At 37.1% G+C, this 27,994-nt stretch overlaps 1 long non-coding RNA gene across 1 annotated transcript in view; it reads right to left on the bottom strand.

Moving 5' to 3' along the window:
- The window catches only part of LOC129928838 (uncharacterized), a 37,621-nt gene extending 16,496 nt beyond the window's left edge, over positions 1–21,125 (bottom strand). Inside the window, exons 1-2 of the long non-coding RNA XR_008780354.1 lie at positions 20,905–21,125; positions 5,490–5,602 (exon numbers count right to left, since the gene is read on the bottom strand). This is a non-coding gene — a long non-coding RNA (uncharacterized LOC129928838). The remainder of the gene's footprint in view (positions 1–5,489; positions 5,603–20,904) is intronic.
- Positions 21,126–27,994: the final 6,869 nt, after the last annotated feature.

Raw genomic sequence — 27,994 nt, 5'->3', positions numbered from 1 at the left:
AGCAGTCTCGAATAGACAATCCTTGTTTTTGAAGGTAGACTTGCGCATCATTAATTTCAGTTAATACAGGAGCCCAAAATCCAAGATAGGTGAGAAAACTAAAAGACTGAATAGCAACTAATAATCTACCTGCTTCAGATCTAGTCGATGAATTTTTATCTCTGCTATTTAATGTCTCCAGAGTTTCTATAATTTTAGAAAATCTATCCCTAACCATCTTGACGGCTTCTCCCCTGGCGCTCCAGCGGGTCTCAAATAAACATTTAAGGCTAGTTCCGGTTATTTTGATGAGGATATCCCAGCGGCGTGTTGAAGTTGAGAAAAAGGCGTGTAAACGGTCCAGTGTACCAAAAAATGTTACCGAATTGACTTCAGCTTCAGCAGCTCGAATTCCTGCTAAATTAAGAGAATGGTTTGAGCAGGCAATGAATAGTGCTTTGGGATTGACTTCTAGAATACGTTTTTGGACACCGTAGTTTTAACCTTTCATGACCGCAGCATTATCATAGCCTAAACCCCTGCAGTCCATTATGTCGAAGCCATCCGAACGCAGTTTCTCTAGAATCATCTCAGCGATTCCAGCAGTATACTTGTCCTTTGTGTCGATGAAGTCAATAAAAGACTCACGAACCTGCACCCCATCATTATCCATGACAACGTACCGTAAAATTTGGGAAGTTTGATCCAGCTTTGAGATGTCAGGTGTACTGTCAAAAATAATAGAGAAATATTTGGCTTGTTTTACTTGCTGTATGATTTTTTTTTTAACGTGATCCCCCAATATTGTAATAAATTCATTTTGTATTTGAGGAGACATGTATGTATTCAGTCTGGAACAAAGCTTAGTTCGAAGCACATGCTCCCTCAAGAGTGGACCGTACTTTGATAGTAATTTTACTAAAACTCCATGGAATAGCCTTGATTTTGCCCTTCGAACACTTCTTCAGCTCGCTCGCGATGCCCACGTAGTGCCAGATTTTGCTTTAGAGAAAACGAATGATGTCCAAGATTCTCTTCAGGTAGTCTCTCCAGGTTTTCGTCTCTTGTATAATCAAATCCTGGGCCTTGTTGTCAATACTATTCCCTACTCTCAGGTGAACTTCAAGTTCCCTCCAAGCAAGCGATGACTGAATGTGAGCTCTGCTGGTCTCATGTTTTTCTATTTTCGGGGATAACCTCCACCAATCATTGAATCCATCTTTGGATTTAAATGAAGATTTGGTACTTGATCTTGTTCAGAAGAGTATGCAGGGGAAGCAAAATAAGGATTCTTTTTTTGGCGAATAACACATCCACTTTCTAAGAACTTTCTCGCCGTTTGACATTTGTCGGAAAAACCAAGCCTTTGAAAGCTTTCTAGCCTTTCCTTTTGCTGATTCTTGATATGTAACAGATTTTCAGCCTCTAGACTCTTTGATCCATGCCGTCAGAGATTTCTCCGTCTGAGCTTAAAATGGTTTTGAGGCGTCAGCCGAGCAGCCTTGAGCACTGTTCATCATTTTGTTTACGTTACAGTATTACAATTAACTAGTTAGTTAAAAAAAAAACTCGTAGAAAAGAAAGGTTAGCTTATTTAAAAATATTGACATTACAATAGAATTATTTCCAAAATTAAACTATTAAGAATCATAAAGAAATGAATAAACTAAGACAATTGTTTAGAGCTAGAGTTTAGAAATATATTTGTAAACTCAATATCTAAATTAAACCAATGGACTAAACAATGAAGTAAAAAAAAGTTGGCCTATCTTCTTCTTCTTTATATTACAAAGCATCGATCAGTGTAGTAACAACATGTACCGTGTGTCCGAAATAAATATAGTAAATTAGATTCAAATTGTTCTAGAGCTTACATTGTATGGAAGAAATAGTCAAGGAGATGAAACAAAATAGCGACATGACTAGTTTATAAATCGTTAGTTCATGTTTAAAATACAGTAGTTTATGTTTGTTCGTGTCCATACAATTAGTCGTTTTTACTGAAACGCTCAGGGAAATAGGAAATTAATATACACTGGGGGAATTTTGGTGCCCCTCTCCACTTGGTGCCCTGTGCGGCCCGCACCATCCGCACATTGGTAGCTACGCCACTGGATAGATAGATAGATAGATAGATAGATAGATAGATAGATAGATAGATAGATAGATAGATAAATAGATAGATAGATAGATAGATAGATAGATAGATAGATAGATAGATAGATAGATAGATAGATAGATAAATAGATAGATAGATATATAAATAGATAGATAGATAGATAGATAGATAGATAGATAGATAGATAGATAGATAGATACATACATACATACATACATACATACATACATACATACATACATACATACATACATACATACATACATACATACATACTATACACACATACATACATACATACATACATAGATGAAAGTCGTTTTTTTTTTCAAAAAGTTTATACAAAACTATAAACTGAAATGGACGCAATTGTTACGAACAGAATATTTGATCAGAGAATAGTTTTGACCATCGTCCGAAATTGGCTTTGCTGTCTTCAATAGCGGGACAGCATCACGAGTGCTATTCATTTTTTATCTTTTTCCAGACTGATTGAGCAGAAGTGAGCAACATGATGTAACATAGTCCACTTTCCCGGGCACACTAAAGGGAGACAATCACCGCCTACAAGTACGACCTGTTCATCTATTGCCCCCCCCCCCCCCAACTTCCGCCTAATCAAGAGAACGAGAAATAAAATGGCCATGAAGGCAGCTAACAAATCCTTCAGCTCGTCATACCCGTACTGCGAGATAAGCCCCTCTAATGGTCCGGCATAGACTTGGGCAAATCTGTCCTCCGAAATGACCATATAGCTCTAATGTCCGGTGATCAAGTGGTTGTGCCTCCAAGCCCGCCCCCCCCCCAACCCCCCTTTCCCAGTGGGTCGAAATCAATGTTCTATAACGCGATCACGCTTCACGGGCGACAATCTGTCCTGACGAAGAACAGAATTTGAGAATCAGGGGGTTGATATTGCACTATTGTTTGAGTTGTCTGCCCTTCTGACGGCTTAGTAATGTAAAGTTCTTTGCATTTCTCTCCAAGACCTAGTGGACAAGTGTAGTGCTTATTAATTTTTCCCACTTTTTACAATACATCTATTCAATTCGAAACTTCTTAGAAGATGGGTGCGCAAAACCTGAACGCTGACCTTAAAAACGGCTCAAATTATTTTTCTAGGCATGTAAAAGTTTAACTAACGGGGCTCCGAGTTTGAATCCTGATTTAGACTAGGAATTTATTTTAAAAGTCTAGGAATTTATTTTACAAGACCAGGATTTATTTTAAAAGACCAGGAATTTATTTTAAAAGTCTAGGAATTTATTTTAAAAGTCTAGGAATTTATTATAAAAGATCAGGAATTTATTTTAAAAGTCTAGGAATTTATTTTAAAAGTCTAGGAATTTATTTTAAAAGACCAGGAATTTATTTTAAAAGTCTAGGAATTTATTTTAAAAGACCAGGAATTTATTTTAAAAGTCTAGGAATTTATTTTAAAAGTCTAGGAATTTATTTTAAAAGACCAGGAATTTATTTTAAAAGAGCAGGAATTTATTTTAAAAGTCTAGGAATTTATTTTAAAAGTCTAGGAATTTATTTTAAAAGACCAGGAATTTATTTTAAAAGTCTAGGAATTTATTTTAAAAGACCAGGAATTTATTTTAAAAGTCTAGGAATTTATTTTAAAAGTCTAGGAATTTATTTTAAAAGACCAGGAATTTATTTTAAAAGAGCAGGAATTTATTTTAAAAGTCTAGGAATTTATTTAAAAAAAAAAAACTAGGAATTTAGTTTAAAATCGTGATCGGACTCGAGCTGAATTGTGTCTGCTATCAGCAGCAGAGAAAAGGTTTCCCCCCCCCCCCCAGATAACTCTTCCCATCACAAGTCCACAGAAAAAGACATTTAAAAAACTGGACCATTACGCTCTAAGCATGCTGTTGGGCAGTGTTTCCCAAAGTGGAGTACGCGTACCCCCAGGGGTACTGGAAGAGTTTTGAGGGGGGGGGGGGGGAGGGGTACGCGTTGCACCTATTTAAGTAGGCTGTGTTCAGTTGATACATTAATATAAATTATGAACACATACTTAATTGTAAGAGATGCTTTTAATTAAACCAATAAAAACGGAAACAGAGAGATGTTTTAAAGCTTCGCCTTTGTGGAGTAGATGGCCATTTGTTAGGGTGTCCTTTCATCTCCGTATGCATGGTTTTAAAAGGTCAGGATCGCCAAGTTTTGCCACTCTTTAGTATTGTTTGGGGGGGGGTGCTAAATTACAGTGGGTCCATGTTCTGGAATACATCTTGCCATTTCAAACTAAACACTTATGTGAAGCTGCCTTTTTCAGCAATTGTAGACAGTAGAAATTACGTCGAAAAAAAAAAAAAGGAACAGACTGTTAAACATGGAACAGCGGTGCAGATTAAAACTAACAGCCAGGGAACCAAAAGTTCTACGGTCTGTCATCTCAGCACAAACCATTTCTTCTCAGGCTAGTTCATTTTGTGTGAGAGGGGTGGAAGCATGGGGTACTCAGCGTAACAAAAAATATAAAAGGGGTACAATAATGTCAAAAATGTTGTTTGTAAAATGTTTGACATGTTTCGGATGTTCCTTCAGAGTTGAAGATAATTACTTCCTAGTCCAAACCTCCCGCAGGACGACGGGGGATGGGAGCGGGCAGGGTTTGAACCCGGGACCATCGATAAATCTGAACGACAGTCCAGCGTGCAAACCGCACGACCAGGCAGCCAAAGTTTGGGAATCACTGCTGTAGGTGGAAATGGAGTCGAACGGCTCGCTATTGAAGATTTTGGCGATTACAAAAGAAAGTCTCTTAAGTTCCCATACAGAACACGCCGGTATGGACAGCATAGAGGGACTACTTATGGTCCGACAGGCGACAGTTACGCTGGAGGGACGAGCGTTTGCAAAAGGCAGTCTTTTTTTTATGAACTGAAAGCTGGTAGACGTAACAGAGATGTCCCACAGAAACGCTTTAAAGACCAGCTTAGGCACCTACTTGCTTTAACTGACCTAGAGGAGAGTATCTGACTGCTGGCGGCTTCAGAACGAGACAGCTGGCCGCGAGAATACACAAAAGAAAATCCACTGCCAAGAACAGACGTAGAAAGCTAATGTCGACAATATTAAAAGACGAGACAGGTTCATTAGCTATTTAGATAGTAGCTCTACATAAAAATTCATGTGTGGCCTAGAGGTTAGTGTGAGGTTAAGTACGCTTGAACTTGAATTGGATACCTATCAAATGGCTCGAGGTTCAAACCCGAATCGAGCAGAGTTATGATAACTGAGCGCCTAAAGACAGCACGGAAAACCTTCTCCCCCCCCACTGGTCCACAAATGAGATTGGACCATAGCGCTCTGAGCATGCTATAAGAAGCACTATATAAAAGCAATAAATTAAAATAACATTATGCATACTTACTCTCCTACAAAAGAGTTCCGAGCGAATACCAAGGCGGACTGAATGCAACATAAGATAAAGGTCAGAAGAATGAGCTGTGAGACCAAGTGAAGGGGTGAAATCTTCAAGTACATCTGAAAACAAGCAAAATATAAAATAAAATCCTTCTTTAAAAAATCTAAGGGGAAGAACTCTCTCAATAATGTATACATTATTTCCGTTTTTCAATATTAAACAAAATAATTGATTACCAATAGTTAATTGATCAATCTGATGATTCTTTAATAGATGTATGTTTTGTTAGGTCCAATAAATAATTGTTCAAAGTTTGAACTTGTTGATCGTCCAAGGGCTGAGCCGAAGGCTTTCGAGCCCTAATTTTGAAAAAAAAAACCTGTTTGGACGCCAAACAGTAAAAAAAAAAAAACCTGTGAGAACACAGTTCTGTTAAAGAGAGACCCGAGTCAATGCCTATGTAAAGCATTGTTGTTTCCAATGCCTTTGGCCCCCAACGCATGCTTGGCTGCACATGGCCGAAGGCCGAGGACACCGGGAGCCTCCGCCATTTTCCTTCGTTATACCAAGCTAACCGTGGGGGACACGCCATTTATGTAACGGTCCCTTTGAGGAACAGCGCATGGATGTGTGACAGGTTTGTGGGGACATTTTTGCAAATCCGCCCGTGCAAGAGGTGGACTCTCATCTACCCGTGGGCATCCCCACGGGAATTATGTTTCGCCATTCATTTAGCCTAGTTGCCCCCTCAAGCAACCGTTTCCACCCGGGTGCCACGGTGAGGCAAAACAGCGTACCCGGGCAAAATTTGAACTTGATCCGACGATAGGTGTTGGAGAAATAGTGTACGATTATCTAAAGGGGTCAAAACCTTACATATTTAGTCATTTCTACGAATACTGTGACATACAATAAATAATTGTTTAAAGGATCAACTTGATCGGAGAATGCGTGAGTGAGAAATAGTGTTAGCGGTTATTTAAAGGGACTTAACCCAACAAATTTAGCCATATCTGTGAATATTGAAGGATTAGTTTTTCCTTGTTGGTATCAAACAAAATAATTATTTGCCAGTAATTAATTGAATAATTGGTCTTTTTTTATTCATGTATTGTCTACGGGGCTATGCTAATGAAAAATTGTTCAAAGTTTCAGCTTGATCCGAGGATGGAAGCTGGGAGAAACCTACATTTTACCAGACGGACAGACAGACAGACTGACTTAAAATGAGCTTTGCAAAAAGAACAAAAATATAGATCAGATTAGTGCTCTCAACCATGCCAAGATATAGAGGTTAAACTGAGGTCAGTTCATGAGATTTTACCTTGACCTTGTCGACACGGCGTTCTTCATGTCTTTTACGTCTGCCAGAAGTTCATGTCGTCATGACAAAAATGTTTCTTAGAATCTGAACTTCTTAATGGATGAAACGTTTTGAGCAGGGCCGGTTTCAAACAAGTGGGTGCCCTGCTTTCAATTATTATTGAACAAACACTACTGAACAGGCAGACACAAAAAAGACAACTTTCAACAAATGAATTGAGCGAAATTCCCTTATGGTCAACTCTAATCGCTTAATATTCCCTTTGGCTATTTCTTATCGCGAAGTCGAAACAGTCATGTTATATTATCACGCGTAAACACAAAGCACTGGCTTATGACATGTGAAACATGCCATACACCAAACAGCATTGACACGCGACATAAAACGCAGCACTGACACATGATATAAATTCACAGCACTGACACTAGACATTTATCCACAGCACTGACACATAATATAAATTCGCAGCACAGACATGTGAATAAAGGTTTTATATATTTCGGATATTCTTTCAGATTCTGAAGATAATTGCATCCCATCCCAAACCTTCCGCAGGACGACGAGGGTTGGCAGCGGGCGGGGTTCAAACCCGGGACCATTGTGACCGCCGAATGACAGACTAGAGCGCATACCACACGACCAGGCAGCCAACATTAATGACACATGACAATTATCCACAGCTCTGACATATACAAATTCACAATAGTGACACATGACATGCACTCATAGTACTGACACATGACATAGCCCACTGCTCTGACAGCTCTCTTTCCTAGCTTTGGAATTTGGGACTTTATAAATACATCTTCACAGATAGTCTCACATCAAGTCACGTGCACGAGATTTCTAAAACAAAATTTCTCTAATGAATATTAATGAGACATCGAAATGCCGCGAAAATGTAAGCTCCGAGCGTTTTGATTGGTGATGGGTATCAATCAGTCGTCTGCTCTGTAATAGACGCTTTAAACAAAAAAAAAAAAAAGAAGCCGCCCAGCATTAGCGTAGAGGTGAAGAGAAGACAGGCAAGAATTAAATGGAGTGGTCTGTTTTCTAGTTGGCAGCTATCAGTGTACCGCAAGATCTCTATATCAAACCTATAGACTTATATATTAGATCTATTATCTAGACTGGAAACCGGAAATAAATTCTTATCCGCGACTGATCGCTCGTGAACATTGTGTAGAAAGTCGGATCAAGGCGTTGTTTTGTCAAGTAGTTCAAAGAAGTCAAGTGGTTTTGTTTTTCAACCCTAACCTATGTAACATATAATTTTATTTTTTAGATCTAGATCTAGTAATTGATTATCGAAAATACACAAAAAAATCACAATTTAATGTTGCATTCTGTCTTTTAATAAAGAAAATTATGTATCTAAAAATTGCAAAATAATAATTATGAGACGAGAGTTCTCTTATTTTTGATGTTCAATTACTAGATCTAGATCTAAAAATTAAATTATTTGTTACATAGGTTAGGGTTGAAAAAAAATTGCCTCTACTTCTTTTAACTACTTTACAAAACAACGCCTTGATCCAACTTTCTAAAAAATTTTCACATTTTTTATAGTCTTAAAAAGTCTCCATGTCCAGTCTAGAGTAGTATATATAAGTCTATGATCAAACCCTTTGCACGAAAAGAAAAAAAAAATCTAAATGCCTATAAATTTAAAAAGTTAATTTACCACTTAAGGTTCAAATGAAAGAGTAAGCAAAACAATCTGATTTTGTTTCTCATTGAAAAATAAAGAGAACAAGGAAAATATAAAAAAATCATTTAAAAAAAAAAAAAAAAAAGCTTTTCTAAAGGGGAAGAACTCAGTCCTTAAAACTATACCTACCAATAATGTAGAAGTTATTTCCCTTATTCGATATCAAACAAAAAATAATTAATTACCAATTATTAATTAACTAATTGAGTATTTCTGTTTATTGGTTCATGTTCTGTTAGGTACAATAAATAATTGTTTAACGTATCAACTTGATCGAAGAATGCTTGAGGGAGAAATAGAGTTAACAATTATTTGAGGGGACTAAACCCAACAAATTTAGTCATATCTGTGAATACTGAAGTATTAGTTTCCCTTGTTGCTGTTAAAAAAAATAATGTATTACCAGTAATTAATTGTCCTATTCATTTTTTATTATTGATTCATGCCTGGTCAATGTCGATGAACAATTGTGTGAAGTTTCAGCTTTATCCGAGAATGGGTGTGGGAGAAATAACGTGTACACACAGACAGACAGACAGACAAAGTCAGTTGATATAAGCTATTTACGTATTGAGATCGAACCCACGACATTCACTACTGGGAAGTGATCAGGCAGATCAACATTGTGTCTAATTTAGCCTTTTTTGTCCCACATGAAGCTGCTTGAGAACGGATAGGACGTCGGTGGGCATCCGAGCCTGGTCAAAGAACTCCATAAGCCAACGCGATTAACCGTGTCGAAAGCCTTGGTGAGATCCACAAAGGCAGCGTTTAGATTCTTTCTGTTTTCAACAATTTTCTTGTGATTGTCGCAAAGATGTACCTCAATCAGATCTAACGCCACATTAGCTCTCCTCGGATAACCCCTCGTCCACTAAAGTAAGTTGGTAAGTCGGTCAAGCAAGACTCGTGCAAATGGGGTTTGTTTTTTGCCAATGATTTTGCCAGCAGCATTGAGGATTCTATTAAGTTTATTCCTATTTTTAATGCTCAGATTGCCATACCAGGCAGTGATATTGAAACTGAAAACATTGCAGATGTGAGCGTGATAAAACATAGCCAAGGCCTTTTCGCTAACATTAAACGAGGACAGTTTTCTTAGTAGTCGTAATCTTTGCTGCCCTTTTTTGCTGATATAATCAGTATTTGCAGTAAAATTTAGTTTATTGTCTAGGATAGTACCAAGGTATTTAAAGGTTTGCACAATTTCAATAGTCTCTCCAGCTACAGAAACAATATCATTTTCCTTCTTGTCCCTGCGAAAATCGATTATCATTTCTTTGGTTTTTTTTACATTTAATAATAAAAAATTATCTTTACAGTATTCTTCAATGTAAATTATGAGTGAGTCTGGTGTGAATGTACACTTTGGTTTCTTATAGTTATAATGTTTTTTGTTTGGTGTAATGCACAAATTGTAAGACAAATTTCCATACGGATAATAAAGATTATTATTATTATTATTATTACTATTATTATCTATCTATCTATCTATCTATCTATCTATCTATCTATCTATCTATATATATATATATATATATTTATCTATCTATCTATCTATTTATCTATCTATCTATCTATCTATCTATCTATCTATCTATCTATCTATTTATCTATCTACCTATCTATCTATCTACCTATCTATCTATCTATCTATCTATCTATCTATCTATCTATCTATCTATCTATTTATCTATCTATCTATCTATCTATCTTTCTACCTATTTATCTATCTATCTATCTATCTATCTATCTATCTATCTACCTACCTACCTATCTATCTATCTATCTATCTATCTATCTATCTATCTACCTACCTACTTATCTATCTATCTGTGTTCTTTTATTGATATAAAAATCTATGTCTGATTATAAAACAAAGTACATGAACTGATGTCTAGAAACATCAACTGGTGTCTAGAAACATCACCGGATGTCTAGTAATATCAACTGATGTCTAGTAATATCAACTGATGTCTAGAAATATCAACTGATGTCTAGTAATATCAACTAATGTCTAGTAATATCAACTGATGTCTAGTTATATCAACTAATGTCTAGTAATATCAACTGATGTCTAGTTATATCAACTAATGTCTAGTTATATCAACTGATGTCTAGTAATATCAACTTATTCTAGGGAACAAATTATGATCACAGTGTGACAGTATGTTGAACTTTGTAAATACAAGACTTAAGATCCTACCATTAGTAGTCGGTATTGATTGACTAAAACAACGTTTCTAGGGTTACCTTAATGACATCGAAAATTAAACGCAGGGCATAAATATTTATAGGACACTTTAAAGAACTCGAGAAAATTTAAAAAAGGGAGATAATGATTATAATTCGAGTTGTCCTTCATAGACTGGAGTTATATAAATTACTGACCAATTGATATTACGTTTTGAAATAGAGAGATAAGATTAAATATATATAATTTGACAGAGGACTAAAAGGTCAAACGCGTAGTTTTTTAACCACAAGACCTGAGTTGGAATCCTAGTGAAGCCGTATATTAAAGTTAAGAACTTTCTGAACCTATCAGTTATAATCAATATCGGACATATAGAGGGAAGATTGCTGGTGTTAGTAATTGTATCATTATCAGATGACTCTATGACAGTGATGCCCAACCTTCTACAGCCCGCGGGCCAAATAAATTCCCCACACTCTTGTCGCGGGCCACATCATTGCGAAAATGGAAAAGCAATAGAGCAGACGACATTTTGATTAGAAACAAGTTGTATCCAACATTAATTCTATAGCAATCAGTTGGATGTTTCAAACTTCTGAATGACAGGCTGCAATGCAAATACTCCATTAAAACAGATATACTGTTATGACTTTGCCATGCGCACCGCCATCCAAGATAGTGCAGAAAGAAGGTGCGCACTATCTGTGACCAGACAAGTCGGATGTTGACATAAGAGACTAACGATTTCCGCCCAAGTAGAGAGCCAATATGGAGATGCTGTACTCAAGGCAGATGCCCCTTTGTGTTTGTCATGTCTCTATGTAAATAAACGTCTATGTCTCGTTGAGTTGTCTCCCTTCAGTTATTACAATACTTTATGTATTCTGTACAAAACAAAATGTGTCCATTTTTCTATTTATTGTGTTCACTCAAAGCCAAGTATTTGTTCAGTAGTCCCAAGCATTCAACATTCACATGTTGACCAGCAAGCTACCAATCACGGCGCTACCAAAAGAAGTCAACTAAAAATGGCAAGGAGACGGTTTGGTTATTTTTTTAAATCATATATTTTACATTCCCATTTATTGTATTGTGGAGAGAAGTTCTGAAGGGCCGGTTAGACCTGCATCGCCGGCCGGATGTGGCCCGCGGGCCGTATTTTGGGCATCACTGCTCTATGACATTATGATTCACAGGAACATTTAAATATATTGTTCGTCCATCGTGGTTCGATGATGACCACTTTATCATCCAGGGTGCTGAGGGCTTTGCACTGGGGTTTTATGCCTCCTCGTGTGGCTGGTGAGACCTATGTGGGCCCGGAATGTTCTGATGCACACTGGGCAGGTTATTCCAGCTGGAGCTAGTGCCATTGGCCTTGCTTTTCTTCTCTGGCGTTTTTCTTCTGCCTTCGCAGTTCTCTTTTCCTCAGCAACCTGTGCGCCAGTTTTCACAGCGCGACGCCATGATGCTCTGTCATGTGCCCGTGTCTCCCAGGTGCCTTGGTCTATGCTGAACGCCTTCAGGGAACACACGAACAAAGTACAGGAACAATTATTAACTCTTTCTCTCCGTAATTATTTACCACATTCTGGTTGAATCAACGCCGGTATCGTCAGTTAGGAGAGAAAGAGTTAACAGAACGAAAACCTTTTAACGTAATCTTTTGAAGTCGTTTGTTTATTTTATCCTCAAATATAAACCCCTCTCTCTCTCTCTCTCTCGTTCTCTCTTCTTATTTTATCTTATAAACTACAGACCTCCTTTAAACTAGAAGATATTTACGTCCTACTCGTATCCCTGTGTCAAATGTATGGTCACGCATACTTAAACGTGACTTAAAATCTGCCAAGTCGTTTGTTTTCCTGGCTGATTCAGGCAACCCATTCCATGCTCTAATAGCGCTAGGGCAGAAGGGGTACTTGTAGGCAAGTTGTAGGTATTTAAATTTGTCCAAGGAAGTAAAATTCTATATTTGGGTATTATAATTTATACGATTTTGTAGCATATGGAATGAGACATGTGTCTCTTTGTCTTTCTGAGTATTTTATAAGGTTATGTTTATATGTTTAGAAATTAAGGTTCAGTGTTCGATGTATTATTGCTGCTATACTTTTTAAATGCTCTGTCTTTGAATGTCTCTAAATTGAATGACATTTACTAACGTTGTTACTCTAAGCCAGTGGTTCTCAACCTGTGGGTCGCGACCCCCCCCCCCCCTTGGAGGTCGATTGACGATTTGCCAGGTGTCGCCTAAGACGATCCAAAATATGGATTGTTATTGACTACTCATTTATTGCTGTGGGGGGGGGGGGGGGGAGGGGGGGGTCGCGGCAGAGTGGGGGATTGTAAAATGGGGTCGCCGAGCATAAAAGGTTGAGAACCGCTGCACTCTAAGCAAATATGGATATTCGCTTGTTAAAAATGTGACGGCTCTATTTCGCGTCTGTCTTGGTTTCTTTATGTTTTCTTGAGCTGAGGAATCCTATACAGAGGATTATATTCTATTACTGGCCTAGGGTGAAATAACACTATAGTTTTACATTCTTATTAGTTTTGTAAAAATTTCTTTTAATATACCCTAATGCTTTGATATATTTTTTTAAAATAATTTCTTCAATATGATAATTTCATAAGAATTTTTTTTTCTCTCTATTTCTCTCTCTCTTTTCTCTCTCTCTCTCTCTCTATTTATCCCCCTCTCTTTCTCTCTCTCCCTCTCTTTCACTCTCTTTTATCTCTATCTCTCATTTTCTCTCTCTCTCTCTTTTTCTCAATCTCGCTCTCTCTTTCTCTCTATCTTTATCTATCTTTTTCTCTCTTTCTCCCTCTCTCTTTCGCTCTTTCTCCCTCTCTTTCTCTTTCTACCTCTCTTTTTCTTTCCATCTCTCTCTTATTCTCTTCATCTCTCTCTCTCTCTCTCTCTTACACAATATCACTCTTTCTCTTTCTCTCTCTATTTCTATCTTTCCATCTTACTCTCGGTTTCTCGAAGTTGGGGACCTTTTTACTGTCGCATTGATATGAGAGATGAGAATGTATTAAAGTGAGGGAGATTTGCGCTGCATCAGCCTCACTCTATCGCCCCCTTTGCCAGCTGAATCCAGTGGCAGAACAGAGCCCAGACAACTGGGGCTGGTTTGGGGTGCAGTGGATGACCAGTGTGCTCTTCATGTTCCACAGCGCTCCAAAACGTTCCACGGCGTTTGCTAGCTGACACAACTAATAGGACTAATTGATGATTTTTCAAAAGGTTCAGATAATAGTGAGCAAATAGATGCTATCTTACTAGATTTTTCTAAGGCTTTTGACAAAGTTCACCACCATAATTTGCTTCAAAAATTAAAATATTTCGGCATTAATGGTCCACTGCATCAGTGGATTAAAGATTTTCTGATAGGGAGAGAACAAACTGTAATAATAAATGGCTCTAAATCAACACCGATAACAGTAAACTCAGGTGTACCTCAAGAAACAGTCTTGGGTCCACTACTATTTTTAATTTACATAAATGATTTACCGAATTGCATTACTTCAGGAACAAAAGTCAGATTATTTGCAGACGATTGCATAATATATATAACAATAAAAACAACACAAGACACAGATATTTTACAAAGAGAATTAGATGAATTACAGAAATGGGAATCAAATTGGAGCATGTCTTTCCACCCAGAAAAATGTCAGTTGTTAAGAGTAACAAAAAAACTAAAACAAATTAATTCCACTTATCTTATTCATGGCAAACCAGTAACACAGACTAAAAACGCAAAATACCTAGGTGTTATAATAAATGAAAAACTATCATGGAATCCACATATTGATGAAACTACAAAAAATCAAACAAAACATTAGGATTTATTAAAAGAAATTTCTATAAATCAAATAAGAACATAAAACTAAAATGTTAGTTAACCTTGGTTAGGCCAATAATAGAATATGCATCCTCCGTTTGGGACCCCTCAACTCAAGAAAACATTAAGAAACTGGAACAGACACAAAATAGAGCAGTGAGATTCATAACAAACAAATATTTACATTTGACTAGAGTAACACCTTTAGTAAAATCACTAAATTTAGAAAGCCTTCAGGACAGAAGGCTCAAAAGTAAAGTAGCAATCATACATAAAACACTGAACCATAATCTTCAAATACAAAAACAGAATTTAATAAAATACTCTGAAAGACACAAAGATAAAGGCACATTCCTCGTCCCATATGCTAGGACAGATTTGTACAAACACTCCTTCTTCCCTAGTGCTATTAGAGCATGAAATGGGTTGCCTGAGCTAGCCAGGAAAACCAGTGACTTGGCTGAATTTAAGTCATTGGTTAATATGCATGACTAAATGCATGACGCGTAGGACGTAATCATCTTCTTTTTTGAAGTAACGTCTGTATTATATAAGATGGCCCTGGTAGTGCAATTCGACTTGAGCGCCATGCAGCCGCAACTAGACTTCACATGCTGTTGGCGGACAGAGACCATAGTTTCACCAGATACTAGCTCTGGCTAACCCTCACCTGGTTAGGACCGTCAGTCGAGACGGTTTGCCAGGGTGTGGCTGTTGCCGCATGCAGACAACTGCTTGGAGCCACAGGTGAGAGCTGGGCTCTGAGTGGAGACCAAGGTCAATGATCTGCTTACAGAGCCCGACTGCAAGTAAAAAAATATTCCGTGCCTGGATAAGTTTGTGTCACAATTTGCTATCACTGGTAACAATATGTGGATATGCTAAGAAGGTTAATTAATTTTTTTGTTTACTCATAGTATTATTTCATGTATTACAACTAGTAAATATATATTGTAATATTTAGGAAAGAAATATATTTTTTTTAAATTTTGTAATACAGGACTTTCAATCTGTTTACGCATTAGGCCTACTATTATTGTTTATATTATTATTATTATGTTAGAAACGAACGAGTAGTCATTCTCTGGCACTGCCAGGGTCGAGTTTAGTCAAAGAGAAACACAATTCATTGTAGTCCCTTTATCAGTTTTATTAATTAATGTATTATTTTTATTATTTGTAGAATTTAATGCAATGATGTATTCACAATTTAAGAGTTACCTCCCATTTATAGATTTTCCCTATTACAGTAATAAGATTAACATTGGCCTATTTTTCTTTTCTTGGACACCAGAAATATAATTTAAGAAAACATAAATTTACATTAATTACCGGCTACACTCATCGCTCTGTTCAAAGACTATAGATTGTTTATTATGGACGCTTTTCCTTTTTCTTGCTTAAAATAATAATAGAAAGTTTCACAAGTAAACGCTCACCCATGCTCATAAATGTCTTTGGCCCGCGAATTTTATTTTTTTTAATATATTACATATCACTTCTTCTCCGCCCCCACCAGTTTTCCTCTTTAAACTCTCCGTTTTAAAAAAAAAAATAGTATAATTTACACAGGTTACATTTTTTTTTGTACATGCTTTTAAAAAACGATTACTTTAACATTCACTCAGATATCCCGTTCTTTCTTTCTCCCCTCCCCCCCCCAACACCCCTATTTTTCTAACTGTTCAAGATAAATGTTTGTTTGTAAAATGTTTTACATGTTTCGGATGTTCCTTCAGAGTTGAAGATAGTTTACTTCCTAGTCCAAACCTCCCCCAGGACGACGGGGGATGGGAGCGGGCAGGATTTGAACCCTCGACCATCGATAAATCCGAACGACAGTCCAGCGCGCAAACCGCACGACCATATTTAGAAAGCTAATAGCAAGAAAAAAAGGCTATTCAAAACCAATGGACGACATTCACCAATCGTAAACAAACTGCATACATTCACGTGATTCTCTATCTCTTCTATGCAAACTATGATCTAATTTTAATCAACAATGCCGTTAAAATGGTTATCACGTGGCAGTTGTTTTTTTTTTTTCGTTGTTTTATCAATATTATCACGTGAACGTTCGTTTTGGTGAATGAGGTCCATTGGTAACAGGGGCGGACTGGCTATATGGGCGTTCGGGCAAATGCCCGGTGGGCCGGCACCCCATTGGGCCGGTAAGGCCACCCAAAGGGCCGTATGAATGCCAGTAAATTGTTTTAAGATTTATGTTATTCTCTTTAAAGATAACACTTTGAGCGTCATGATTGAAAATATCTTTTACACTAATACTAATGTAAAGCATTGTTGTAAATATCCTTCATCCGTATCAGGGGCGGACTGGGTGTCAAAACCGGCCCGGGCATTTCTATGTAATCCGGCCACCAACATGCTATATATGATGTACGTTGAATTATAAATCTCCTAAAAATCGTATTATGATGCTAAGTTTGAGAATGTGACGAAAGCTGGGTTTACATAACAAAATGCATTTCTACTAGTAGGTAGCCTGCATGGTTAGTTAGTGTATTTCATGATTTTCTAAAACTATTTGGTATTACTAAATGATTATATTCGATTTTATATAACTTGAAAAAAATCATGCAACCATACAAGCCAATATTAACATAACCATGTACTTGATATTCACATACAAGGCTCGTTAAGAACCCCCATCAACAAACTATTCGATTGTGTACAAAGGATTACTCGAAGAACGTCTTCAGCAACAGCCGTCACCATGAAATTTTCTGCCTTTTGTCATGATTTTTCTCAGCCACTTCTTTACATATCTTTAATACGCAGTGACTTCGTTCACAAGCTCCTTGCGTACAAGACAACATAATTACAAGATACACCCCTGTCAATAAATTGTACATCTTTAAAACTATGTATCTTAACAGCAACAATAGCATCATCTGCACTTTCTCCTCAAGATAATAATAATAATAACTTAACCATACCAATTCGTATGTTACTGGACATCCCAACTAGAAGACTGGAAGCATCGTGATTGGTCCCTTTATAGACTCATCCGAATATATTCACACCAACGTGAACTTTATATTTTTAAAAGAAGTAAATGCCTTATGTTGCTTGTTATTCGCTTAGTGTGTAGGCCACCATGATGGATGAAGCCTATAAAAAGCACTGTATACATATGCAGGTTATTAAATTATATCGGAAAGTGCATTACATAGGTAGTCCTAGTACACTGTAGAGTATGTCAATCATGACTCTCTGAGTGCTACTTATATAAGAGAATATTATAGAATCTTTTTTACAATTTAATTCGAGTCCTGGTGGCATTCACGTGGCCCTGTTCATTTCACTGGCCCTACCGGCCCAATTGGGTACCGGCCCACCGGGCATTTGCCCGAATGCCCATATAGCCAGTCCGCCCATGATCCGTATATAGTGCTTCTAGTAGACGTCGCTAAACTATACGCAAGAAGCTTAAGGCATCTATTTCTTATAGAGAACGGTGTTAGTGTGAATCTATTCGGATGAATCTATATAGGGACCAACAACAATGGTCCAAGTCCTATAGGATGACATGTCCAGTCACATACAAATTCTTATTTGTCTGATGGAGTTATCGCATGATCTCGAGTTGGCTTCGCTACGAAGTCCTTCACAAGTCACAATTATTATTTTGAACAGTGTAGAAATGGGTTGATTGGAATCAAAATGCAAAAGAATCTAAAAAAGTATAGACAAAGAAGGAGCAGAAAATACGTAATAATAGCTATGTACAAAAAATGTAGTAAACATATTGATGTCTTCTCGCAAGCACTAGAGATTTACCAACCTTATGATGACAGCGTTTACAAAATGATCAGGCTTAACGTCAAACGTATCACTAATACCAAGACGGCAAAGTTATTGACTTAAGTCGAAATACAAAGAGGCTTTGCTAAATATGAGATTATCTTGACAGCATTTGTTTTACTGAACGTAAGGATATTTAAAAAAAACACGTGGACATGTTGTGTGTGTGTGTGTGTGTAGCCAGCTCTAAGATGAAGTCAAACTAGGTTTTCAAGTTATTGAGAAAGCAGTATATGTGAGTAAAGTAAAGTTCTCTTTCAGACCTTGCGATCTATAAGGCCAGATGATGTTAAGGTCATCAGTTTCTTTGAGAATGGTTAACAACTAAAGTCAGGTACCCGTTAAAGTTGGGTGGACCCAGGGGAGTCCCCAAAAAAAACTAAAATTCAAAATCCTAGTCTTCACCGAGATTCGAACCCAGGACCCAAGGTTTGGAAGCGCTTAACCACTCAGCCACCGCGCCCCCATCACCTTGTTAGAAGTGCAGTTTAAATAATGGAGGTTGAAGAGTTGTATTTGTAAATTGAAGTTCAAATGTCTGAGAAAAAAAGGGCGAAGAGTGAAAGTGAATCATAAACAATATGTTCGTTGTTGGAGGATCCTCAAATGTCTCACTGCGCTCCCCCAGACTCCCTAGCTGTCCTTGGTGGTGTGTACTGTCTTTCCACTAATTAAAAGTAGAACCTATTCTAGGCTTTAAAAAAGCGCCCGAAAGAATTAAAGGTCAGAATGTAATGAAGATTAATTACATACATATCCATTGCAGAGGGGGTAGAACCCCTACCACACCGAAAAATCCTGGCTACGCCCATGAAATGACATGCCATTCATTTGTGGGCCGTTTCATATGGTAATGCCCGGGCCGATTTTGATACCCAGTCCGCCCCTAATTGGTAAAAATAATTCTAATCGCACAGAAAACTGTCCTCGTTTAATGTTAGCGAAAAGGCCTTGGCTATGTTTTATCACGCTCACATCTGCAAAATTTTAAGTTTCAATATCACTGCCTGGTACAGCAATCTGAGCATTAAAAATAAAAATAAACTTTATTGAATCCTAAATGCTGCTGGTAAAATCCTTGGCAAAAAACAAACCCCATTTGGGCAGTTGTTTGAGACAAACATCTATAAAAAAAAAGCTAACAAGATCCTCGAAATAAAGAATCAGCCTTTGTGTCAGGATTTTGTGATTTTACCATTACAAAAGAGATACAAGACACCGATAGCAAAGACAAACAGACACAAACACTCTTTTGTTCCCCTGGCAATCAAATCATTAAATAAGAACAATCTGGAATAAACTTTGTCACATGTAAATTATGAGTGAGTCTGGTGTGAATGTACACTTTGGTTTCTTATAGTTATAATGTTTTTTGTTTGGTGTAATGCACAAATTGTAAGACAAATTTCCATACGGACAATAAAGATTATTATTATTAATATTATTATTATTATTATTTATGTTTTTCTAGACCTATCACGGAACTATATATTGCATGGCTGACCCGGATGCAGCTTCACATCGTGTAAGTGATGTACGGTTTTCTTTTCATTGAAGTATTTTATTATGTTTTTCTTGTTGTAGACCAGGGGTTCTCAACCTGTGGTTCGCGACCCCATTTGGGGGTCGAATGACGATTTGCCAGGGGTCGCCTAAGACCATCGAAAATATGGATTGTTTTTGTCTATTCTTCTATTGTTTTGTGTGGGGGGGGGGGGGGGCCTCAGAGTGGAGGAATGTAAAAAGGGGTCGCCGAGCATAAAAGGTTGAGAACCGCTGTTGTAGACATTTAACTGATGTGGCTTCGGTCGTGAAAAAGGGCTTACTTGTTCTGTTCACTAATAATAATACAAGTAATAACATTTTAACTTGTATACTGTTATCTTCCATTCCATATGAGAGAATTATAGATGAGTCAGTCAGACAGGGCCCTTGTAAATATATTATAGTAAAATAATGTTATGATTGAAACTTTGAATTTCTTACTGTCTACACATTTTCTCCCTCAAAAAAGACCGTTTTGGGCCCGAGCACGAATAGCTCTTTCGCGCCATGGTAGCTACGCTACTGTATACCACTGTGGTACCTTGTACCGTATCTATAAATTTAAAAAAAAAGTAAAGTTCCCCTTTCAGACCTTGCGATCTATAGGGCAGACGATGTAAAAAACATCATCTGCTTCTGTGACGAGGGTGTCAAGTGGCCAGCACAACGACCAACCGCCTTTACTTTTCCCCAACTAGTGTCAGGTACCCATTAGAGCTGGGTGGACTCAGAGGCGCCCAAGGATCCCGAAATAAAAAAAAATCCCAGTCTTCACCAGGATTCGAAGCCGGGATCCCCGGTTCGTGAAGCCAAACGCTTTACCCCTCAGCCTCCTAGCCTCCTACCGTATCTACGACATAAAGCAAATACTTGCTTGAGGATTCCCATTTTTTAAACACAGTCATGCTTAAGAGAGTATGATGAAGATACATTTTTAAATCCAATGTAAGAAAATAAAGTTTTACCTTTAAAATTATGAAGTCTATTTGTGTCTTGATTCAAGAGTTCCGATATTAATCGCGGGATTCAAACCTTGTCTAAGTTTTTGTTCAAGACTTACTGTTTTATTCTAACAATGAGCCACCTACGAACAACTTTCACGTGTCTACTCCCACTTTTTTTTATATGTTCTTCACACAACTTTGTCTTTGGTCAAATGTCCAGTTGCGCCTTCTCTCTCTCTCTCTCTCTCTCCCTTATATGGACAGGTGTCTCTGACGTCAGGCTGAAAGTTAAAAAAATGCCTCGCGCTTTTATTGGTGGCGTCTGCTTCGTGCGTAGATTGTAAGCGTGAGCAGCACGTGCGGTGATAGCGGTATCTTATTAACGACTGAGAAACGTAACCTTCCGCTTATTTCAGCAGCAGACGTAGCCAATAAAAACATATTGTAATATCACTTTCCTTTCGATAAATAGTTTTCATTTAGCAATGTATGCAAACAGTAAAAACTTTCCTTACGATAAATAAAAACAAGTAACATACGAATTTTTTTTTTAAATTACAAACATGTGGATTCCAAAACATTATGTAAGAGCAATTTGTAAAAAGGGTCTTTTATAAAACTTGTTACGATGTAGTACTTAATTTTAAATACTTTAGTTGGTCAGGGAAATGTACTTATAGATTGATAAATCTTTTAACTGGGTTATACCACTACCAGGGGTGGCAGCCTGGTCGTGTGGTATGCGTCTTTCATCACGATTGTTCCGAGTTAAAAGTTCGAACCCTGCGCGCAATGGAACTCATTCACCAATCGTAAACAAACAACATTTAGTCACGTGATCTTATTGATAAAACAATGGGGAAAAAAAAACTGTCACGTGACAACCATCATGACAAACATGAGATCGTAAATTATATAGAAGAGATAGAGCGCCACGTGGCTAAATGTTGTTTGTTTACTATTGGTGAATGAGGTCCATTATATTGTTATTATAGATAGCTTCCGTAGACGCATAATCTCCAAGCCTAGGTTCCCATATTTTCGTTGTTTTTCCAACTCAGTTTTTCTTAAATTATGAGATAGTGGTACGGCGATGTCAATAATGGTAGGCCCTATCTTTTTTTTTTTTTATATTAACGAACAGTATATCAGTGCGATTAAAGTCTACCGTTTTGTCGGTCAAAATAGGCCTATCCCAGTACAGCTGATGATCAGTAGACTCGAGAACCTCTTGCGCGGCGAGTATTTGTAATCAGGAGGCGTATTTTTACCTATCAAATTATGTTTCAAAAGCCAGGTGTTGGTATATTAGCTTTGCAACTTGGTTATGGCGATTTAGGTAGACTGATTCTGATAGAGCCATTATGTGTTCAATCGACTCACCCACATTGCCAGATTTTCGGTATTTGTCGACAACATTGAGTTTTAGGATATGTTTCTCGTAATTTTTTGTCCTGATTACTCTGTCCTGTATTGCTGTAACAAAGCCTTCAGTTTCAGGGTAGAGATGACCTGCTCTGAGCCATGCTAAGGAAGCAGCCTTGTCAATGTTGTCCCCATCTAATAAAGCCGGGAATTTTCCGTGGAGTGTTTTTTTCTTCCCATTGGCGAATCTCATGCCCTACGTCGTCCAAACCGACATTAAAATAGTATTATTATTATTGTTGTTATTATGTTAGAAATGATCCTTTGTTAACTGTGGGACACAGAAACAGATGACCTTTACATGAACTGACGTGTAGACTGGGACCTTTACTGGTATTACATAGTTTGAATGTTTCGTCGCTATTATAAAATAAGAATGTTTCACCCCCAATCATAAAGTTTTTATGTTTCATTGCTATTATAAAGATTAAATGTTTTACTGCAATATAACAGTTTTAATGTTTTTTATGCTATTATTAAGGTTCAATAATTTACTGCTATTATAAAGTTTGAATGTTTCACTGCTATCATATAGATATGGTACCTAGCAATAGTTGGGAAAAAATACAGGCGGTTGGTCATTGTGCTGTTCGCATGGCACCCTTGTTAACTGCAGGCTACAGACACATATGACCTTTGCATCATCTGCGATATAGATTGGGAGCTTTAGGTTTTTTACTTGAGACCACCATTATAACTACAGTTAATACCCACCCACAACTTCATTCTAAAAGTAGATTTTCAAACAAGCAGAATATAAAAAATCCTTTGTTTAAACAAAAAAAAAGCTAATTTAAAGGGCAAGAACTCGCCCTAAAAACTATATATATTAATAATGTACAAGTTATTTCCCTTATTTGATATCAAAGTAAAAAAAAAAAAAGTAAACTTCCCCTTTCAGACCTTGTGGATCAGGGGTTGTCAACCTGTGGGTCGCGACCCCCTTGGGGGTCGATTGACTATTTGCCAAGGGTCGCCTAAGACCATCGAAAATATTATGGATTGTGAGGGTCGCGGCAGAGTGGTGGATTCTAAAAGGGGTCGCCGAGCTTAAAAGGTTGAGAACCGCTGTTGTGGATGGTTGGAGCCCACAATAAACTGACAATGTTTCCCCTGATGACCCAATTCTTTGTGCCACTCTTCTATGGAAATGTTTAAAAAAAAAGAAGTGAAGAAAAAAAACGTCAATTTAGAATACAGCTGAATTCGGTCTGGATGATTAGGCCTAAGTGGTTAGTTCTGAAGCCATCGGTAGAGAGACCATTTACATTATATTCTGCTTTGAATTCATATTTCTCTTCTCAAAAGAAGTGCCCCACCATAATCAAAACCAGCGTGCTGAATTGTGGCTGCATTCAGTACACAACATTGCGTCAATATCTCATGCAGAAGTTCTGTTTATTGAGTAACAGACATATATGTCAGTGCTCTTGGAGTATCTTCTGCCATTGACGAATTGGATGTGCTAATATTATAAGATATTACGTCATTGTTTGTTGTTTATGTTTTGTGCGAAAGCAAAAGGATCGGACGGAAATAAAAAGTTAGTTATATATGTCTACCTTGATAAAGACAGTCTCGTTATCATCATTATTAATTAGTAACGTCTACGGTAATTTATTATTAATCTGTGACAACAAAACAACAGACATATATGTCAGTGCTCTTGGAGTATCTTCTGCCATTTACGAATTGGTCTAGAAATGCTAATAAAGAAGCGGGAACACTTGAAAAGGTTCCTCCTCAAAGACGTGCGCCTGCGACTTACTAGTTGGATGTCGCGATTTGGTAAGAAAAAGTCATGCAGCAGACGACAATTGTAAACTTTTACGACAATGGTGCCGAATATTTCAGAGAGAGAAGCGGCCTATTCGGCAGGTTAATGCTTTCAGGTGGATCGCATAGAACGATGATCTTGGAAAATGTTTCAGAAAGCTTGGAATTATTTAAATAATTGTGTGTCAAGGCCAGTGTTTCCCAACTGGTAACAATGAGTACTCCTCCCCGCCCCTCCCAAAAATAAATTCACTACAGCAAAACATAAACGAAAAATAAAATTGTTAATAAAAATATAAATAAATGTTATATTATAACTAGCATTAATTGGCATCGATGTGAAGGAGAAGCATAGTTAATGCGTTCCCTCTTCAAACTCTTCCCGTACCCCTGGGGGTACGCGTACCACACTTCGGGAAACACTGGTCTAGGCCAACATTGTGTGTAAATTGTGTGTGTGTGTATATATTGTGATGTATTGTTCTAACTTGTTGAAATATTTCTAAAAAAAAAAAATAATAATCTTAGCCTGTTCTTTTTACGCCCCATGATCGACATGTGTCCTGCTTTCACTCCCCTGATATCTGGTCACCTTACCATAGACTAAAGACTCAGCACCAGGATGGCTGCCTGGTCGTGCGGTTTGCACGCTGGACTGTCGTTCAGATTTATCGATGGTTCGAACCCTGCCCGCTCCCATTCCCCGTCGTCCTGCTGGAGGTTTGGACTAGGAAGTAATTACTTCAACCCTGAAGGAACATCCGAAACATCTAAAACATTTTACAAACAACACAGTCGCTGGAACTGTATTCTTTCTCGAAAGGTTTTAAGGTCTCTCAATCTCTGAAATACTGCATTCACTGGAGCAAACAGAACAATAGCCTCTCGGAAAAATGTCATTGTAAGCACACAAAACATAATCTCTTACCCTATTGTTTAAATTCATTAGGATTAGCATTCGCTCTACAATAGCCTTAAGACAAACGTTTTGATTGTAAAGAGGTGGTGTTACACACTAAAACACTGCAGCGGCGTAGCAACCATGGCGCTAAGGGGTGATTGCACCAGCACCTACGACCATTAGGGGATCAAACGGGCTTCAGTGTGATGAGGAGTTTGTTTACTGTAAAAATATCAATGCTTCAACTTCTTACATAATGTAACTTAAAACCATTGTAGATGTAAAGCTATTAACTCTATTTTTTTTATTGCAAATAAAATATATAGGATTACAATTCCTTTGTTTTGGTATGGGACAGTAGACTTTGAAGATTGAACACATTGTAATAATTCACCAGCAAAATAAAATATTACCCTGCCTAGTAGGACTATGTTAATTATTCTAAGCTATCTTAACTGGTAGAGTTATCTAAACTGGGAAAAAGTAAGTCATTTGCTTTGAAAAGAAAATTAAACATATCAGATTTATAGATGACTTCTATTTGTTTACCAATTCACAATACATTTTAGCAAGGGGTCAAACTATATAGGTGAAGAGGTTAGAGTCACCAAATAGCACATTCTAAGACCATCAAACATATGAATATTCATAACTTGTGTTTAAACGTTTAGTTGTTAACGTCTAAGGTAGTTGTTGATGTTTTTTTTCAAAAGAAAAATACTTCTATGCAATATTTTATTTATCGTTCTTGACATAAGGTATACGGTGTGTGATGTGTTATTACTTTTCTTGTATTTTAACGTTTATTATCCATTTATTAGTAATATTAAAACTCGTTTAGATACATGAATTAGTTTTATGAGTCGAAGATAACTCATGCCTCTCTTAAGGGGAATAAGAGAACTTCACATCCATTCAAACGTTAGATAAAGCCCAAAAAAGAGGCAAAGAAAAGAGGCCTAAGGCCCAAGGATTCCTATGATGATAAAGCTAAAACTGAATAGCGCAAATTCTGAGGTTTCCTTTTTAAAAAAAAAAAATAGATAATCGTGCTGGCTGCACATCATCCTCAACACTATCAATCGTACATTCTTTTCTATTTTTTATAAGTTTTTATTTCGTTCTTGGAAATCAGATCCTGATGTATCCCATTAGAGTTGGAACATCCCAGTCTTCAGTCTTTGAACTTCAAACCTGATGTACCCCATTAGAATTGGAAATTCCCAGTATTCAGTATTTAAATCGAGACCCCTCAGTTCGAAAGTCTAGAGCCTTATTAACACTTAACCACCAAGCCACAGGCACTGTTTAAGACAAGTAATAAAAGACATTGATTTTAAATTGTTTAAACTTTAAACTGCTGTGTTGTCTTTATATGAGAAAAGAGTCCCTGTAATCACAACAAATTTCCATAAGGATCTTAGTCTTAGTCTTAAATAATATGTGTCTAACGCTGGTATTTCACTCCAAAAAACGCTCGATGTGCTTCAGTTTCCTCCCCCCCCCCCCCCTGGATAGTTACAATGACTTCCTTTCAGTAAAGGCTCTTATAATAATTATGTGCCAGTTTGTTTTGTTTACTTATAATACATACAATGTAGTCACTTGTTTTATTTACATAGAACTTTTAAATTCAAATCCATCTCTCTGAGTTTATTTAATGCTTTTCATCCCGAGTTGATTTTGTGTCTATATTATAAGTAAAAAGTAAAAGTAAAGCTTCCTTTTCAGATCTTGCGATCTATGGGGCAGATGATGTTAAGGTCATTTGTTTCTATGCCAACGGTTAACAAGCAGGGTGTTATGTGGCCAGCATAACGACCAACCGCCTTTTAATTTCCCCAACTAAAGTCATTAGAGCTTGGTGGACTCATGGACTCAGGGGCGCCCTAAAAATCCCGAAATTCAAAATTCCAGTCTTCACCTAGATTCGAACCCAGGACCCCAGGTTCTGAATCCGAGCGCTTAACCACTCAGCCACCGCGCGCCCTTTACAAACGATTTTATAATAAAGGTAATATTTAATATTGTTCACAAAAGAAATTATTCAAGTTTTATAAGTTAAGATATAATACACCATCAGCGGTTTAGTTTAATGACCATTGGACTGGACCACAAGTCAATGACAGTCTGCGGCGATTATATGCATTCCCCGGTCACAGAGTGTTTGAATGAAATAAAAATGTGTCAGTTTCTGTTCTCATCACGGTCACAGAGTGTTTGAATAAAAAAAAATATGTATCAGTGGCTGTTTTTATCACGGTCACAGAGTGTTTGAATAAAAAAAAATATGTATCAGTGGATGTTTTTATCACGGTCACAGAGTGTTTGAATAAAAAAAAATATGTATCAGTGACTGTTTTTATCACGGTCACAGAGTGTTTGAATAAAAAAAAATATGTATCAGTGGATGTTTTTACCACGGTCACAGAGTGTTTGAATAAAAAAAAATATGTATCAGTGGCTATTTTTATCACGGTCACAGAGTGTTTGAATAAAAAAAAATATGTATCAGTGGATGTTTTTATCACGGTCACAGAGTGTTTGAATAAAAAAAAATATGTATCAGTGGATGTTTTTACCACGGTCACAGAGTGTTTGAATAAAAAAAAATATGTATCAGTGGCTATTTTTATCACGGTCACAGAGTGTTTGAATAAAAAAAAATATGTATCAGTGGATGTTTTTATCACGGTCACAGAGTGTTTGAATAAAAAAAAATATGTATCAGTGACTGTTTTTATCACGGTCACAGAGTGTTTGAATAAAAAAAAATATGTATCAGTGGATGTTTTTATCACGGTCACAGAGTGTTTGAATAAAAAAAAATATGTATCAGTGGATGTTTTTATCACGGTCACAGAGTGTTTGAATAAAAAAAAATATGTATCAGTGACTGTTTTTATCACGGTCACAGAGTGTTTGAATAAAAAAAAATATGTATCAGTGGATGTTTTTATCACGGTCACAGAGTGTTTGAATAAAAAAAAATATGTATCAGTGACTGTT

This window comes from Biomphalaria glabrata, chromosome 10 (genome assembly GCF_947242115.1).
Source record: "Biomphalaria glabrata chromosome 10, xgBioGlab47.1, whole genome shotgun sequence".
Classification (NCBI taxonomy): domain Eukaryota; kingdom Metazoa; phylum Mollusca; class Gastropoda; family Planorbidae; genus Biomphalaria; species Biomphalaria glabrata.
The sequence above is the reverse complement of the archived record's forward strand: the minus strand, read 5'-3'. Positions and strand labels throughout refer to the sequence as shown.